Here is a 14,013-nt window from a genome sequence, read left to right on the forward strand (position 1 = left end):
TTAACTTTCATACAATCACAAGTGCAATACACCAAAATACAGTTTAACTTCTTGTTAATCCAGATTTCAAAAAGGCTTTACGGCAAAAGAAAACCTTGTGAATATCTGAGGATAGCACCCCATCAAACAAACACATGACAATTATATTTCAACACGCCTGGCGCGACACAAAACTCAGAAATAACGATACAATTCATGCCTTACCTTTGAAGATCTCCTTCTGTTGACATTCCAATATGTCCATTAAACATCACAAATGGTCCTTTTGTTCGATTAATTCTGTCGTTATATCCCCAAAATGTCAATTTATTTGGCGCATTTGATTCAGAAAAACACCGGTTCCAACTCGCCTGACATGACTACACATTATCTAATAAATTATGTGTAATCTTGGTCCAAACATTTCAAACAACTTTCCTAATCCAACTTTAGGTATTTTAAAACGTAAATAATCAGTCATATTTCAGACGGAATAAACTGTATTCAATAGCAGATAAAATTAAAGTGGAGCGAGTGCCAGGTAGCGCGCCAAACACAACAGTACACTAGACTCGACACTCAGTCTGAACAGCTATACTTCTTCATTACTCAAAAGAAAAACATCAACCAATTTCTAAAGACTGTTGACATCTAGTGGAAGCCCTAGGAACTGCAACCAGATCGCTAGATTCCCATAGAAAAGTAATTGAAAACACAGTCACCTCAACAAAAATAGAATCCTGGATGGTTTGCCCTCGGGGTTTTGCCTGCCAAATAAGTTATGTTATACTCACAGACATAATTTTAACAGCTTTTGAAACTTTAGAGTGTTTTCAATCCGAATCTACAAATTATATGCATATCCTACTCATGACCTGAGTAGCAGGGAGTTTACTTTGGGCACGCTTTTCATCCGGAGGTGAAAATACCGCCCCCTATCCCAAACAGGTTAAGGACAACAAAGTCAACGTATGGGAGTGGCCATCACAAAGCCCTGATCTCAATCCCATAGAAAATTTGTGGGCAGAACTGAAAAAGCGTGTGCGAGCAAGGAGGCCTAAACTTCTGACCCACTGGGAATGTCATGAAAGAAATAAAAGCTGACATAAATCATTCTCTTGACTATTATTCTGACATTTCACATTCTTAAAATAAAGTGGTGATCCCAACTGACCTATGACAGCAATTGTGAAAAGTTGTGAAAATGTACTTGGCTAAGTTGTATGTAAACTTCCGGCTTCAACTGTATATATTTTTAAACCAAATATTTAGGAACAGATCATAATTTCATGGAGCCATGGAAAAAGTGGTAAGCAAGTTAGGTCCAAAAAAACAGATTCTCACCAAGTCAAATTTCCTTTGTCTTAGATGTTTCGTCATGTTTGTATCTAAACCAAAGTAGATCATGTTAAGATCGTTCTCTACATCAGTTTGGGTCTCTGTAAACTTCAGTATGAGGTCCTAAACCTAATATGAAAGTGCATCCTTGTAGCTGTGTGGGCTAATATAGTCAAAATGTTTCCCTTTGGTTAAATTGAGTCAATGTTTGAGCCAATGGCAAGTTGAGAAAATGTAAGTGTTTTCTTCCCAGGTGTAATGCAAGGCATTATCGCTGGGATATTTGTTTATTTGGATCCCCATTAGCTTTTTCAGAAGCAGCATCTACTCTTGAGGTAACAACATTATCACACCCTGGTCTGTTTCACCTTTCTTGTGCTTGTCTCCACACCCCACCAGGTGTCCCCCATTTGTCCCCATTATCCCTGGTGTATTTATACCAGTGTTTTATGTCTGTCTTTTGCCAGTTTGTCTTGTCCCGTCAAGTCTTACCAGCGTGTTTTCCCATTTTCGAGTCTTTCTAGTTACTGTTTTCTAGTCTTCCTGGTTCTGACAATTCTGCCTGCCCTGAGCCAGCCTGGCGTTCTGTACCTAATTGACTCTGCTCTGGATTACTGACCTCTGCCTGCCCTAGCCTGTCCCCTTGTATAATAAATATTATGAGAACTGTACTATCCACATATTGCGTCTGAATCTAGGTCATATCCTGAGTTGTGATAAACAGGGCCTGTAATATGTTAACAGTGTTTGTTTAGCCTGCGTTATAAGCTACTTAAATGACTAAAATACAAAAAAAGGTGATTGTGATTGTTGAATTGTGTTTAAGGTAATATTTAATTCAGTACAGAAATTAACTTAATTTACCCTTATCCCATTCCAGGGATAAGTTGTGCAGAGGGACCACTTTTTTGTGGTTTTCAACACAGTAATGTTTACATGAATTCTGATTATTTCCAGGGATACACAACATCCTAAAATATATGTAGATATCTTTGTGAGAAATAATACTATCTTTTTCTTGATGAAGTGATCCTGAATGTAAAACATTTTACCCCACTCTCCTTTTTATGGAACACAGCAAAACAGTGGCAGACAGTGTTAGGAGCCCTATCTACAGTTTAACTGTGTTTCAGACACATTCGTTTAAGCAATTGCCTGTGTGAGGGACATATGGTAAAACTATTGCCTTTTAATGGAGACAATTTTAGTCCTGGCTCAAGCATGTGCTCTTTCTTATTTCCTCTACTGCTACCAAGCTCTCTATAAACGCTACCAAGTGCTCTACAAATTCTGCTCGACTTGATTGATGTCAGTGTCATCATAACTGTATTGATCATAATAACCATCGTCATCATAGGGATTCATTTGCGTTCATTATAAAGATTGGACGCCGTCTATTCTCAGGATATGATGCCATATCCAGCTGACTCATCTCAATCTGGTTGATTGAGCTGCGGTGAGATACTAATAACATGCTCCAGGTCACATCCATCCATCTCAGCCTTTGTCTGGCATATTAACCTCGGCCAGGACAGGGTGAACCATCACTCACCACTGAAGGCTGGTCTCCCAGACCTGGGTCTGTCTCTGGCCAGGCTGACTCATCAGTCTTATTAGCCTGTATTAACATGTGAATGTCCATGATGATGAATGCCTCTATCTCTATAACTCACATACTGGCAGTGGAAAAAGGAAATGAATTGATCTCCCTCTGTGTGTGTCTGCTGTTACTGCAGTACAGTTGTACTAATGACCTACACTACAGCATACTGTAAGACCCTGGCGTGGGGATGAGGAGGGGGGAGTCAGAGCAGGCTCTGCTGTACTGCACTGTACTGGGCCTTGTCACTGTTAATGAAAAGGTCAATGTAGTATTAACTTAGAGTATAGGACCCTGTGGGGGAGCATGCTCTACTGTACTGCACTGTAGGCAGTGTTGAAGGAGAAAAAAAACAGGGAGCAAGAATATAGAAATTGGAATGGAATTTGAACAATTAGGTAAGTACAGTATGTGCTTACAGGTAATTATTTTTTGTCTTCACTTCTTCTTATATATTATTCTCGTAATCTCAAGCCCTACACACTGAGACATGCAAATAGCCCAAATAGACTGATTCACCTTGGACCCAGACAGAAGAAGAAAAACATTGAGAATAATTCCTCATTGATGTGTAACATGGCAAAATGAGTCTGACAGGATGCAGAAGGACTGGGGATGATATAAAGACGAATAGTCTTTCAAGCATATGTCACATTGAGTCATACATGTATGAAACCCCGGTGGACTTCAGAACTTGGCCTCAAAGGCCTGCTGAATATGTCTCTCTATGAAGATATAGCGAGATCAGTGACTGCTTTGCCATTCCATCCCACAGCTAATACACAGCTCTGTTTTAGTGTGGAGTCTGAGAAGTTGTTTAGAACAGGTCACAGGTATTCAAATATGTATTTATTTTAGTGTGAGAAAAACGGCTATCAGGTTGGTTACAGATCAGAGGGCCGCCAGACAGGATTTGGCTGAAATAGATATTGCGTGGCCTCCAGCTTCCCAGTCTTGTTAAATCTGTTACAAAGTATGCTTTCAGTCTCGCTCTTAATGTTATTCTATTCCATCTGTGAGGTTCTCCATTTTCCAAACTGGAGAGGATCACAGTCGGGATTCATCCCTAAAGGAGAATAAATGGAAAGAAAATAAACAAAGAAAATTATTCAGATTTGCCTGCTTAACAAGAAGGCAAGCAGTTGTTTAATATCAATTTGCCGTCAGTTGTTTATACTGACAGGAATCTAGATACATTCAGTCAACTCTTCTGAAACATATTCTCTTTGCTTGGACAAAATTATTACATATGAGATTACAGTGATGCAATTTCATTTTGTGAAGACAACTAAAGACAGGGTAGACCTTGATCTGCACACCAAATGTGCTGAGAAGACGATTCAATATGCAACTCGTAAGACTGCAACAAGGGCATCCTTGACAAAAATGGATATAAAGTTACAGAGTGTTTTCAATGATAAGAAAGAGATAGAATGGAGTATATAAAGCCCCAGTCAATATGGCATAATATTTTCACCATGACAGAGTTGATCAACTTTAACAATTCATTTGCTGTCTTGATATAAATAGGATTCATTTTATTTTCTGACTTCATAGTGTACTATGGGGGTAAACAAATTCTTAAACTTTATTGAAAGTTTATGAAAAATGTTTTAAAAAAGTTGTATTAAAATGTATTTATTATTGTACTTTTACCATCTTTTTCCAATAATGAACATTTCATAAAAATATATGTTTTCACATTGTCCAGTAAGTCCCACTAAATGTTATAGATAGTACCTCTCAATAGGCATGGGGGCCATTTATGCCCTATTTAAACTGAATAATGGTGAGGAATGGACCTTACAATGTGTCTACATTACAAGTCACAGGATGAGTGTTCCAGCTTTTGTTCAGAGCAAAACCCTTTTAATCGAGGTCAACAATTAATTTTGTGCTCAAATAATCACAAAAGAACTTCACCTAAACTTCTATTATAAGTATACTGAACAAAAATATAAATGCAACATGCAAGAATTTCAAAGACTTTACTGAGTTACAGTTCATATAAGGAAATCAATTGGCTTCTGCACCACTCTGATCCTGGTAACCCGCTCTTACGTCATTTCTGGTCACAACTTGTAGACTTGTTAATGTGCTGCTGTGCGTTTTGTTGCTAACCTTACTTTGCTACCTGACAACTTTGGTGGTTCGTCAGGACCTCCACCAGTCGAAGTTAAGCAGTAACATTAACATGATGCCTTGTAATTGCAGTCACTGTACTCATAATATACAGGAGAACGATCACCTTACGGCGAGGATAGATGTGCTGCAAGCCCAGCTTCAGACGCAATCGTTAGGCAAGGGTAATTTAAGTATAGGAAAGAATGAAACAGCGTCGGTGCAACCAGTAAGTACAGATAGTAGTATAAATCCCCTGGCACAGTCCCCGCAGCCGGACAACTTTCTCATGGCTACAGGAAGGAAATGCTGTAGGAATGATCAACCGGTGTCGCTCATTCAGCTGACAGAAACTTTCAACTGGTTCTCCCCATTTAGCAGCGAGTCGGAGTCAGAGGCCGAGCCTTCTCTGGTCTCTACTCCTCCCGTTACGGGGTCTGAGACGCCGAAGCTTCCCACCATTAGCTCTGACAAATTGAAACCCCTAGTCATTGGCGACTCCCTTACCCACAGTATTAGACTTAAAATTAATCATCTAGCAATCATACACTGTTTACCAGGGGGCAGGGCTACGTTAAGGCTAATCTAAAGATGGTGCTGGCTAAAGCTAAAATTGGTGAGTGTAGAGAGTATAGGGATATTATTATCGGCACCAACGATGTTAGGATGAAACAGTCAGAGGTCACCAAGCGCAATATAGCTTCAGTGTGTAAATCAGCTAGACAGATGTGTCGGCGTCGAGTAATTGTCTTTGGCCCCCTCCCAGTTAGGGGGAGTGATGAGCTCCACAGCAGAGTCTCACAACTCAATCGCTGGTTGAAAACTGTTTTCTGCCCCTACCAAATGATAGAATTTGTAGATAATTGGCCCTCTTCTGGGACTCACCCACAAACAGGACCAAGCCTGGCCTGTTGAGGAGTGATGGACTCCATCCTAGCTGGACGGGTGCTCTCATCTTATCTACAAACATAGACAGGGCTCTAACTCCCCTAGCTCCACAATGAGATAGGTTGCAGGCCAGGCAGCAGGCTGTAAGCCCACCTGCCAGCTTAGTGGAGTCTGCCACTAGCACAGTCAGTGTAGTCAGTTCAGCTATCCCCATTGAGATCATGTCTGTGCCTCGACCTGGGTTGGGGAAAACTAAACATGGTGGTGTTCGCCTTAGCAATCTCACTGGAATAAAGACCTCCTCCATTCCTGACATTATTGAAAGAGATTGTGATACCTCACATCTCAAAATAAGGCGACTTAATGTTAGATCGTTCATGTCCAATGCAGTTATAGTCAATGAACTAATCACTGATCATAATCTTGATGTGATTGGCCTGACTGAAACATGGCTTAAGCCTGTTGAATTTACTGTGTTAAATGAGGCCTCACCTCCTGGTTCCACTTGTGACCATATCCCCTGCGCATCCCGCAAAGGTGGAGGTGTTGCTTACATTTACATTAGTAAATTTAAATTTACACAAAAAAACGAAGTTTTTGTCTTTTGAGCATCTAGTCATGAAATCTATGTAGCCTACTCAATCACTTTTTATAGCTACTGTTTACAGGCCTCCTAGGCCATATACAGCGTTCCTCACTGTGTTTCCTGAATTCCTATCGGACTTTGTAGTCATGGCAGATAATATCAAATAGAAAAGTCCCCAGACCCACTCAAAAAGGCTTTTGGAGCCATCATCAACTCATCGTGGGTTTTGTCCGACATGTCTCCGGACCTACGTACTCACTGCCACAGTCATACTCTGGACCTTGTTTTGTCCCATGGAATAAATGTTGTGGATATTGTTTTTCCTCCTAATCTTGGACTATCCGACCACCATTTTATTACGTTTGCAAAACTTCAACAAATAATTTGCTTAGACCCCAACCAAGGATCATCAAACGTTCAAAAGTGCTATAAATTCTCAGACAACCCAAAGATTCCTAGAAACCCTTCCAGACTCCCTCCACCTACCCAAGGGCATCAGAGTACAAAAATCAGTTAACCACCTAACTGAGTTACTTAATTTAACCTTGCACAAAACCCTAGATGCAGTCGCACCCCTAAAAAAACAAAAACATTTGTCATAAGAAAATAGCTCCCTGGCATACAGAAAATACCCAATTTCTGAAGCAAGCATCCAGAAAATTGGAACTTAAATGGTGCTACACCAAACTGGAAGTCTTCCGACTAGCTTGGAAAGACAGTACCATGCAGTATCGAAGAGCCCTCACTACTGCTCGATCATCCTATTTTTCCAACATAATTGAGGAAAATAAGAACAATCCGAAATGTATTTTTGTTACTGTCGCAAAGCTAACTAAAAAGCAGCATTCCCTAAGAGAGGATGGCTTTCACTTCAACAGTGATAAACTCATTAACTTATTTGAGGAAAAGATCATGATCATTAGAAAGCAAATTACGGACTCCTCTTTAAATCTGCGTATTCCTCCAAAGCTCAGTTGTCCTGAGTCTGCACAAATCTGCCGGGACCTAGGATCAAGGGAGACACTCAAGTGTTTTAGTACTCTCTTGACACATTGATGAAAATAATCATGGCCTCTAAACCTTCATGCTACATACTGGACCTTATTCCAACTAACTGAAAGAGCTGCTTCCTCTGCTTGGCCCTCCTATGTTGAACATAATAAACGGCTCTCTATCCACCCGATGTGTACCAAACTCACTAAAAGTGGCAGTAATAAGGCCTCTCTTGAAAAAGCCAAACCTTGACCCAGAAAATATGAAAAACTATCAGAATCTCGTCACGGTATCTCTGTGCATTGAAAATGATCCCGATAAAATTAAACATTTGTCTGTAGCTTATGCCTGCCCATACAATAACCCAACCGGCACTCTGTTCACAACGTTGACGCCATACTTGCTGCCTGCCTTCTGCCCGGTACAGTTCAAACCGAGATTCATCCTTGAAGAGCACACTTCTCCAGAATTCCAGTGGCCATTGAAGGTGAGCATTTTCTCACGGAAGTCTGGTCAAGACCCTGGTGAGGACAACGAGCATGCAGATGAGCTTCCATGAGACAGTTTTTGACAGTTTGTGCAGAAATTATTTGGTTGTGCAAACCCACAGCAGTTTCATCAGGTGGCTGGTGAAGAAGCCGGATGTGGAGGTCCTGCTCTGGCGTGGTTACACATGGTCTGCGGTTGTGAGGCCGGTTAGGCATACTGCCAAATTGATGTTGGAGACGGCTTATAGTAGAGGGATAACATTACATTCTCTGGCAACAGTTGTGGCTGCTTCACGTGATGTATTGTTGTCTTTTGTGCTGTTGTCTGTTCCTGATAACGTTTGTACCATGTTTTGTGCTGCTACTATGTTGTGCTGCTGTCATGTTGTGTTGCTGCCATGCTATGTTGTTGTCTTAGGTCTGTCTTTAGGTGTCTTTTGTCTTATATTTTCATTATTTACATTCCTGCAGTCAGCATGCCAATTGCACACTCCCTCAAAACTTGAGACATCTGTGGCATCATGCTGTTCAATCAGCTTCTTGATATGCCACACCTGTCAAATGGATGGATTATCTTGGCAAAGGCTCCCTAACAGGAATGTAAACAAATGTGCCAAATATTAGAGAAAAAAAAAGTTTTTTGTGCGTCTGGAAAATTTCTAATATCTTTTATTTGATCAATCTCAGATTATCCTTAGATGTGGCATAATAATGTCGATCAACCTTGTGGTGCTTGGGTTATTGTTTCCTGCCAATCTTCTCTATTTGGAATGGCAGTTTAGGGTAGACAAAGAAGGCAAAACATTTTGACATTCGCCATATGGTTAGTGAGAAAGTCCACATTGCAAATGTACAGTCCCTTACTAGACGTCCGAAAACGTTTCTAAAATTCTGCAGTTATCTTTGAAAGACAGGGTCCTGAAAAAGGGACGTTTATTTTTTTGCTGAGTTTAGTTAGTTAATTAGATAAATTACAGTCTTCATATTGATGTTACCATTCCGCTGAAAATGAATTGTGCGAAATTCAAAAATATTTTTTTAGATATATGTAACTTTCACACATTAACAAGTCCAATACAGCAAATGAAAGATAAACATCTTGTTAATCTACCCATCATGTCCGATTTCAAAAATGTTTTACAGCGAAAGCACAACATATGATTATGTTAGGTCATAGCCAAGTCAAAAAAACACACAGCCATTTTTCCAGCCAAAGATAGGAGTCACAGAAAGCAGAAATATAGATAAAATTAATCACTAACCTTTGATGATCTTCATCACATGACACTCAGAGGACATCATGTTACACAATACATGTATGTTTTGTTCGATAATGTGCATATTCATATCCAAAATTCTCAGTTTACATTGGCGCCTTACGTGCAGTAATGTTTTGATTCCAAAACATCCAGTGATTTTGCAGAAATACTCATAATAAACATTGATAAAAGATACAAGTGTTATTCACATAATTAAAGAGAGACTTCTCCTTATTGCAACCGCTGTGTGAGATTTCAAAAAAACTTTGGAAAAAGCATAATCTGAGAACGGCGCTCAGAGTCCAATACAGCCAGAGAAATATCCGCCATTTTGGAGTCAACAGAAGTTAGAAACAACACCATAAATATTCACTTACCTTTGATGATCTTCATCAGAAGGCACTCCCAGGAATCCCAGTTCGACAACAAATGACTGATTTGTTCCATAAAGTCCATCATTTATGTCCAAATAGCCACTTGTTGTTACCATGTTCAGCCCACTAATTAATCTCCCCGAGGCGCAAGCACTTCGTCCAGACAAAAACTCAAAGTTCCGTTACAGTCCTTTAGAAACATGTCAAACGATGTATGGAATCAATCGTTAGGATGTTTTTAACATAAAACATCAATAATGTTCCAACCGGAGAATTCCTATGTCTAAAGAAAAGCACTGGAATGAGAGGTAACTCTGTCGGGAGCGCGTCATGAGACCAGAGCACTCTGCCAGACCACTGAATGAAAGAGGTCTCATGAGCCCCTCCTTTATAGTAGAATCCTCATTCAAGTTTCTAAAGACGGTTGACATCTAGTGGAAGCTGTAGGAAGTGCAACTTGACTCAATAGACACTGTGTATTCGGTAGGCCAAGCTTTGAAAAACTACAAACCTCAGATGTCCCTCTTCCTGGTTGGATTTTTCTCAGGTTTTCGCCTGCCATGTGAGTTCTGTTATACTCAGACATCATTCAAAACAGGTTTAGAAACTTCAGTGTTTTCTATCCAATACTAATAATAATATGCATATATTAGCATCTGGGACAGAGTAAGAGGCAGTTCACTCTGGGCATGCTACTCATCCAAAAGTGCAAATGCTGCCCCCTATCCCAAACAGGTTAATGGGTGCATGCTTATTGGTAACTGGAATAAGACATTTCATAAATATGTCAAGTACAGTGTCGGGTTGCTCCTCATTACACCACAGACCAGCAAATATTCTTTACATCATCAACATAGGAATCAATACAAAACGTATTGTATGAAATCTTATACACTACATTAGGCCCAGCCTTTGGAACTTGGTTTGAAGCTTTTTCTTGAGTGGGCAGCTTGATGATAGCCAGGCAATATTGAAATCACCCAGAAAAAAATATACCTCTCTGTTGATATCACATACATTATCAAGCATTTCAAATATATTATCCAGATACTGACTATTAGAACTTGGTGGTCTGTAGACGTTTCCCACAAGAATGGGCTTTCGGTGAGGCTGATGAACCTATAGCCATATTACTTAAACAGTATTTAACATGGGATCCTCTAAGTTTGACAGGAATGTGGTTCTGAATATAGACCGCAACATTGGTATTGGTCTCTTCTGTGGATGTTATAAACATGTATTGCTACCACTGTATCATATTATCTAAGTGAGTTTGAGATGTCATCTATTACTAGCAAATTATTGATTTCATGAACCTTCTTTCTTAGGCTACATATGTTAATGTGGGCTATTTTAAGCACTTTTCTGGGATGCTGGAAAGTGACTAGCCACTTCATCATTCTTCCAGAGTCAGTCCCCTTATTATTTTGAATGGGCTTGGCGATTATATATTACATTTGTGAAAATGCAGTTGTTTAAAATATATATTTATCAGAATATATTTGAGATTGTGGCTGAATTTACTCCTGCCAGATGCCTTTCAATATAATGTTGCGCTGACGAACACTGGGAACAAAGTGTTGTTGTTTCGTAAACTCCATGTACAGTTGGATGAGAGCACAAATGGCCAGCGATCAAGCGTCAGGGTCAAATACACCACAAGTCTCTGTGGCGCAATTGGTTAGCGCGTTAGACTGTTAATCTAAAGGTTGGTGGTTCGAGCCCACCCAGGGACGACAGTTCTCAGTTTGTTGTGCTCCATGATGTGGATATGACAAGTCTCTGTGGTGCAATTGGTTGTTGAGTTAGACTCTTAATTTAAAAGTTGGTGATTTGAGCCCACCCAGGGATGCTGTCTTTCTGTTTCTAGTGATATGGAAGACCTTCCTGGCCTTACAGTCAGCTTGCTTTTGACCTGCTGTGTTTCCTGTTGTCACATGTGATTGGTGTGTTGTTGAAATGAAAGATGACAAGTTGCTATACCTACTGGTAAAATGGCTGTCAATGGTCTCTGATCTTCTGTTACTCAATAGCTTGATCATTCTGTGTTCTCCAAGGAACATATAATTTATTCTTATTAATCTGGATAGTATGACAACGTAAATGATGTCAATCTGGCATGAATAACCTTAGCATTTATATTTATCTCGCGAGAAGGACAATGTTTGTCCAGTGTGTTTGTGTGTGTATGTACGCCTATACGCCATGAAAGTGACTAGCCACTTCATCATTCTTCCAGAGTCAGTCCCCTTATTATTTTGAATGGGCTTGGCGATTATATATTACATTTGTGAAAATGCAGTTGTTTAAAATATATATTTATCAGAATATATTTGAGATTGTGGCTGAATTTACTCCTGCCAGATGCCTTTCAATATAATGTTGCGCTGACGAACATTGCGCTACATTTTTGCCCTTTTAAGGCCATTCAAAAAGCTAACAAATATTAGAAAACTACAGGTCTACTTCCTTGAAAATGTTGCTGCACCTTCGATGCACGTTAACACAACCATTGGAACAAAGTGTTGTTGTTTCGTAAACTCCATGTACAGTTGGATGAGAGCACAAATGGCCAGCGATCAAGCGTCAGGGTCAAATACACCACAAGTCTCTGTGGCGCAATTGGTTAGCGCGTTAGACTGTTAATCTAAAGGTTGGTGGTTCGAGCCCACCCAGGGACGACAGTTCTCAGTTTGTTGTGCTCCATGATGTGGATATGACAAGTCTCTGTGGTGCAATTGGTTGTTGAGTTAGACTCTTAATTTAAAAGTTGGTGATTTGAGCCCACCCAGGGATGCTGTCTTTCTGTTTCTAGTGATATGGAAGACCTTCCTGGCCTTACAGTCAGCTTGCTTTTGACCTGCTGTGTTTCCTGTTGTCACATGTGATTGGTGTGTTGTTGAACATGAAAGATGACAAGTTGCTATACCTACTGGTAAAATGGCTGTCAATGGTCTCTGATCTTCTGTTACTCAATAGCTTGATCATTCTGTGTTCTCCAAGGAACATATAATTTATTCTTATTAATCTGGATAGTATGACAACGTAAATGATGTCAATCTGGCATGAATAACCTTAGCATTTATATTTATCTCGCGAGAAGGACAATGTTTGTCCAGTGTGTTTGTGTGTGTATGTACGCCTATACGCCATGAAAGTGACTAGCCACTTCATCATTCTTCCAGAGTCAGTCCCCTTATTATTTTGAATGGGCTTGGCGATTATATATTACATTTGTGAAAATGCAGTTGTTTAAAATATATATTTATCAGAATATATTTGAGATTGTGGCTGAATTTACTCCTGCCAGATGCCTTTCAATATAATGTTGCGCTGACGAACATTGCGCTACATTTTTGCCCTTTTAAGGCCATTCAAAAAGCTAACAAATATTAGAAAACTACAGGTCTACTTCCTTGAAAATGTTGCTGCACCTTCGATGCACGTTAACACAACCATTGGAACAAAGTGTTGTTGTTTCGTAAACTCCATGTACAGTTGGATGAGAGCACAAATGGCCAGCGATCAAGCGTCAGGGTCAAATACACCACAAGTCTCTGTGGCGCAATTGGTTAGCGCGTTAGACTGTTAATCTAAAGGTTGGTGGTTCGAGCCCACCCAGGGACGACAGTTCTCAGTTTGTTGTGCTCCATGATGTGGATATGACAAGTCTCTGTGGTGCAATTGGTTGTTGAGTTAGACTCTTAATTTAAAAGTTGGTGATTTGAGCCCACCCAGGGATGCTGTCTTTCTGTTTCTAGTGATATGGAAGACCTTCCTGGCCTTACAGTAAGCTTGCTTTTGACCTGCTGTGTTTCCTGTTGTCACATGTGATTGGTGTGTTGTTGAACATGAAAGATGACAAGTTGCTATACCTACTGGTAAAATGGCTGTCAATGGTCTCTGATCTTCTGTTACTCAATAGCTTGTTCATTCTGTGTTCTCCAAGGAACATATAATTTATTCTTATTAATCTGGCTAGTATGACAACGTAAATGATGTCAATCTGGCATGAATAACCTTAGCATTTATATTTATCTCGCGAGAAGGACAATGTTTGTCCAGTGTGTTTGTGTGTATATGTACGCCTATACGCCATGAAAGTGACTAGCCACTTCATCATTCTTCCAGAGTCAGTCCCCTTATTATTTTGAATGGGCTTGGCGATTATATATTACATTTGTGAAAATGCAGTTGTTTAAAATATATATTTATCAGAATATATTTGAGATTGTGGCTGAATTTACTCCTGCCAGATGCCTTTCAATATAATGTTGCGCTGACGAACATTGCGCTACATTTTTGCCCTTTTAAGGCCATTCAAAAAGCTAACGAATATTAGAAAACTACAGGTCTACTTCCTTGAAAATGTTGCTGCACCTTAGAT

The 14,013-nt window shown here is 39.8% G+C and overlaps 3 non-coding genes across 3 annotated transcripts; all 3 read left to right on the forward strand.

Annotated features, from left to right (window-relative positions):
* Positions 1-11,288: 11,288 nt before the first annotated feature.
* trnan-guu (transfer RNA asparagine (anticodon GUU)) lies at positions 11,289-11,362 on the forward strand. The gene has a single exon. It is a non-coding gene; the product is annotated as a tRNA-Asn (tRNA).
* Positions 11,363-12,233: 871 nt separating this feature from the next.
* Positions 12,234-12,307, forward strand: trnan-guu (transfer RNA asparagine (anticodon GUU)). Its single transcript has one exon. It is a non-coding gene; the product is annotated as a tRNA-Asn (tRNA).
* Positions 12,308-13,179: 872 nt separating this feature from the next.
* trnan-guu (transfer RNA asparagine (anticodon GUU)) lies at positions 13,180-13,253 on the forward strand. Its single transcript has one exon. It is a non-coding gene; the product is annotated as a tRNA-Asn (tRNA).
* Positions 13,254-14,013: the final 760 nt, after the last annotated feature.

This window comes from Oncorhynchus keta, chromosome 13, assembly GCF_023373465.1.
Source record: "Oncorhynchus keta strain PuntledgeMale-10-30-2019 chromosome 13, Oket_V2, whole genome shotgun sequence".
NCBI lineage: Eukaryota > Metazoa > Chordata > Actinopteri > Salmoniformes > Salmonidae > Oncorhynchus > Oncorhynchus keta.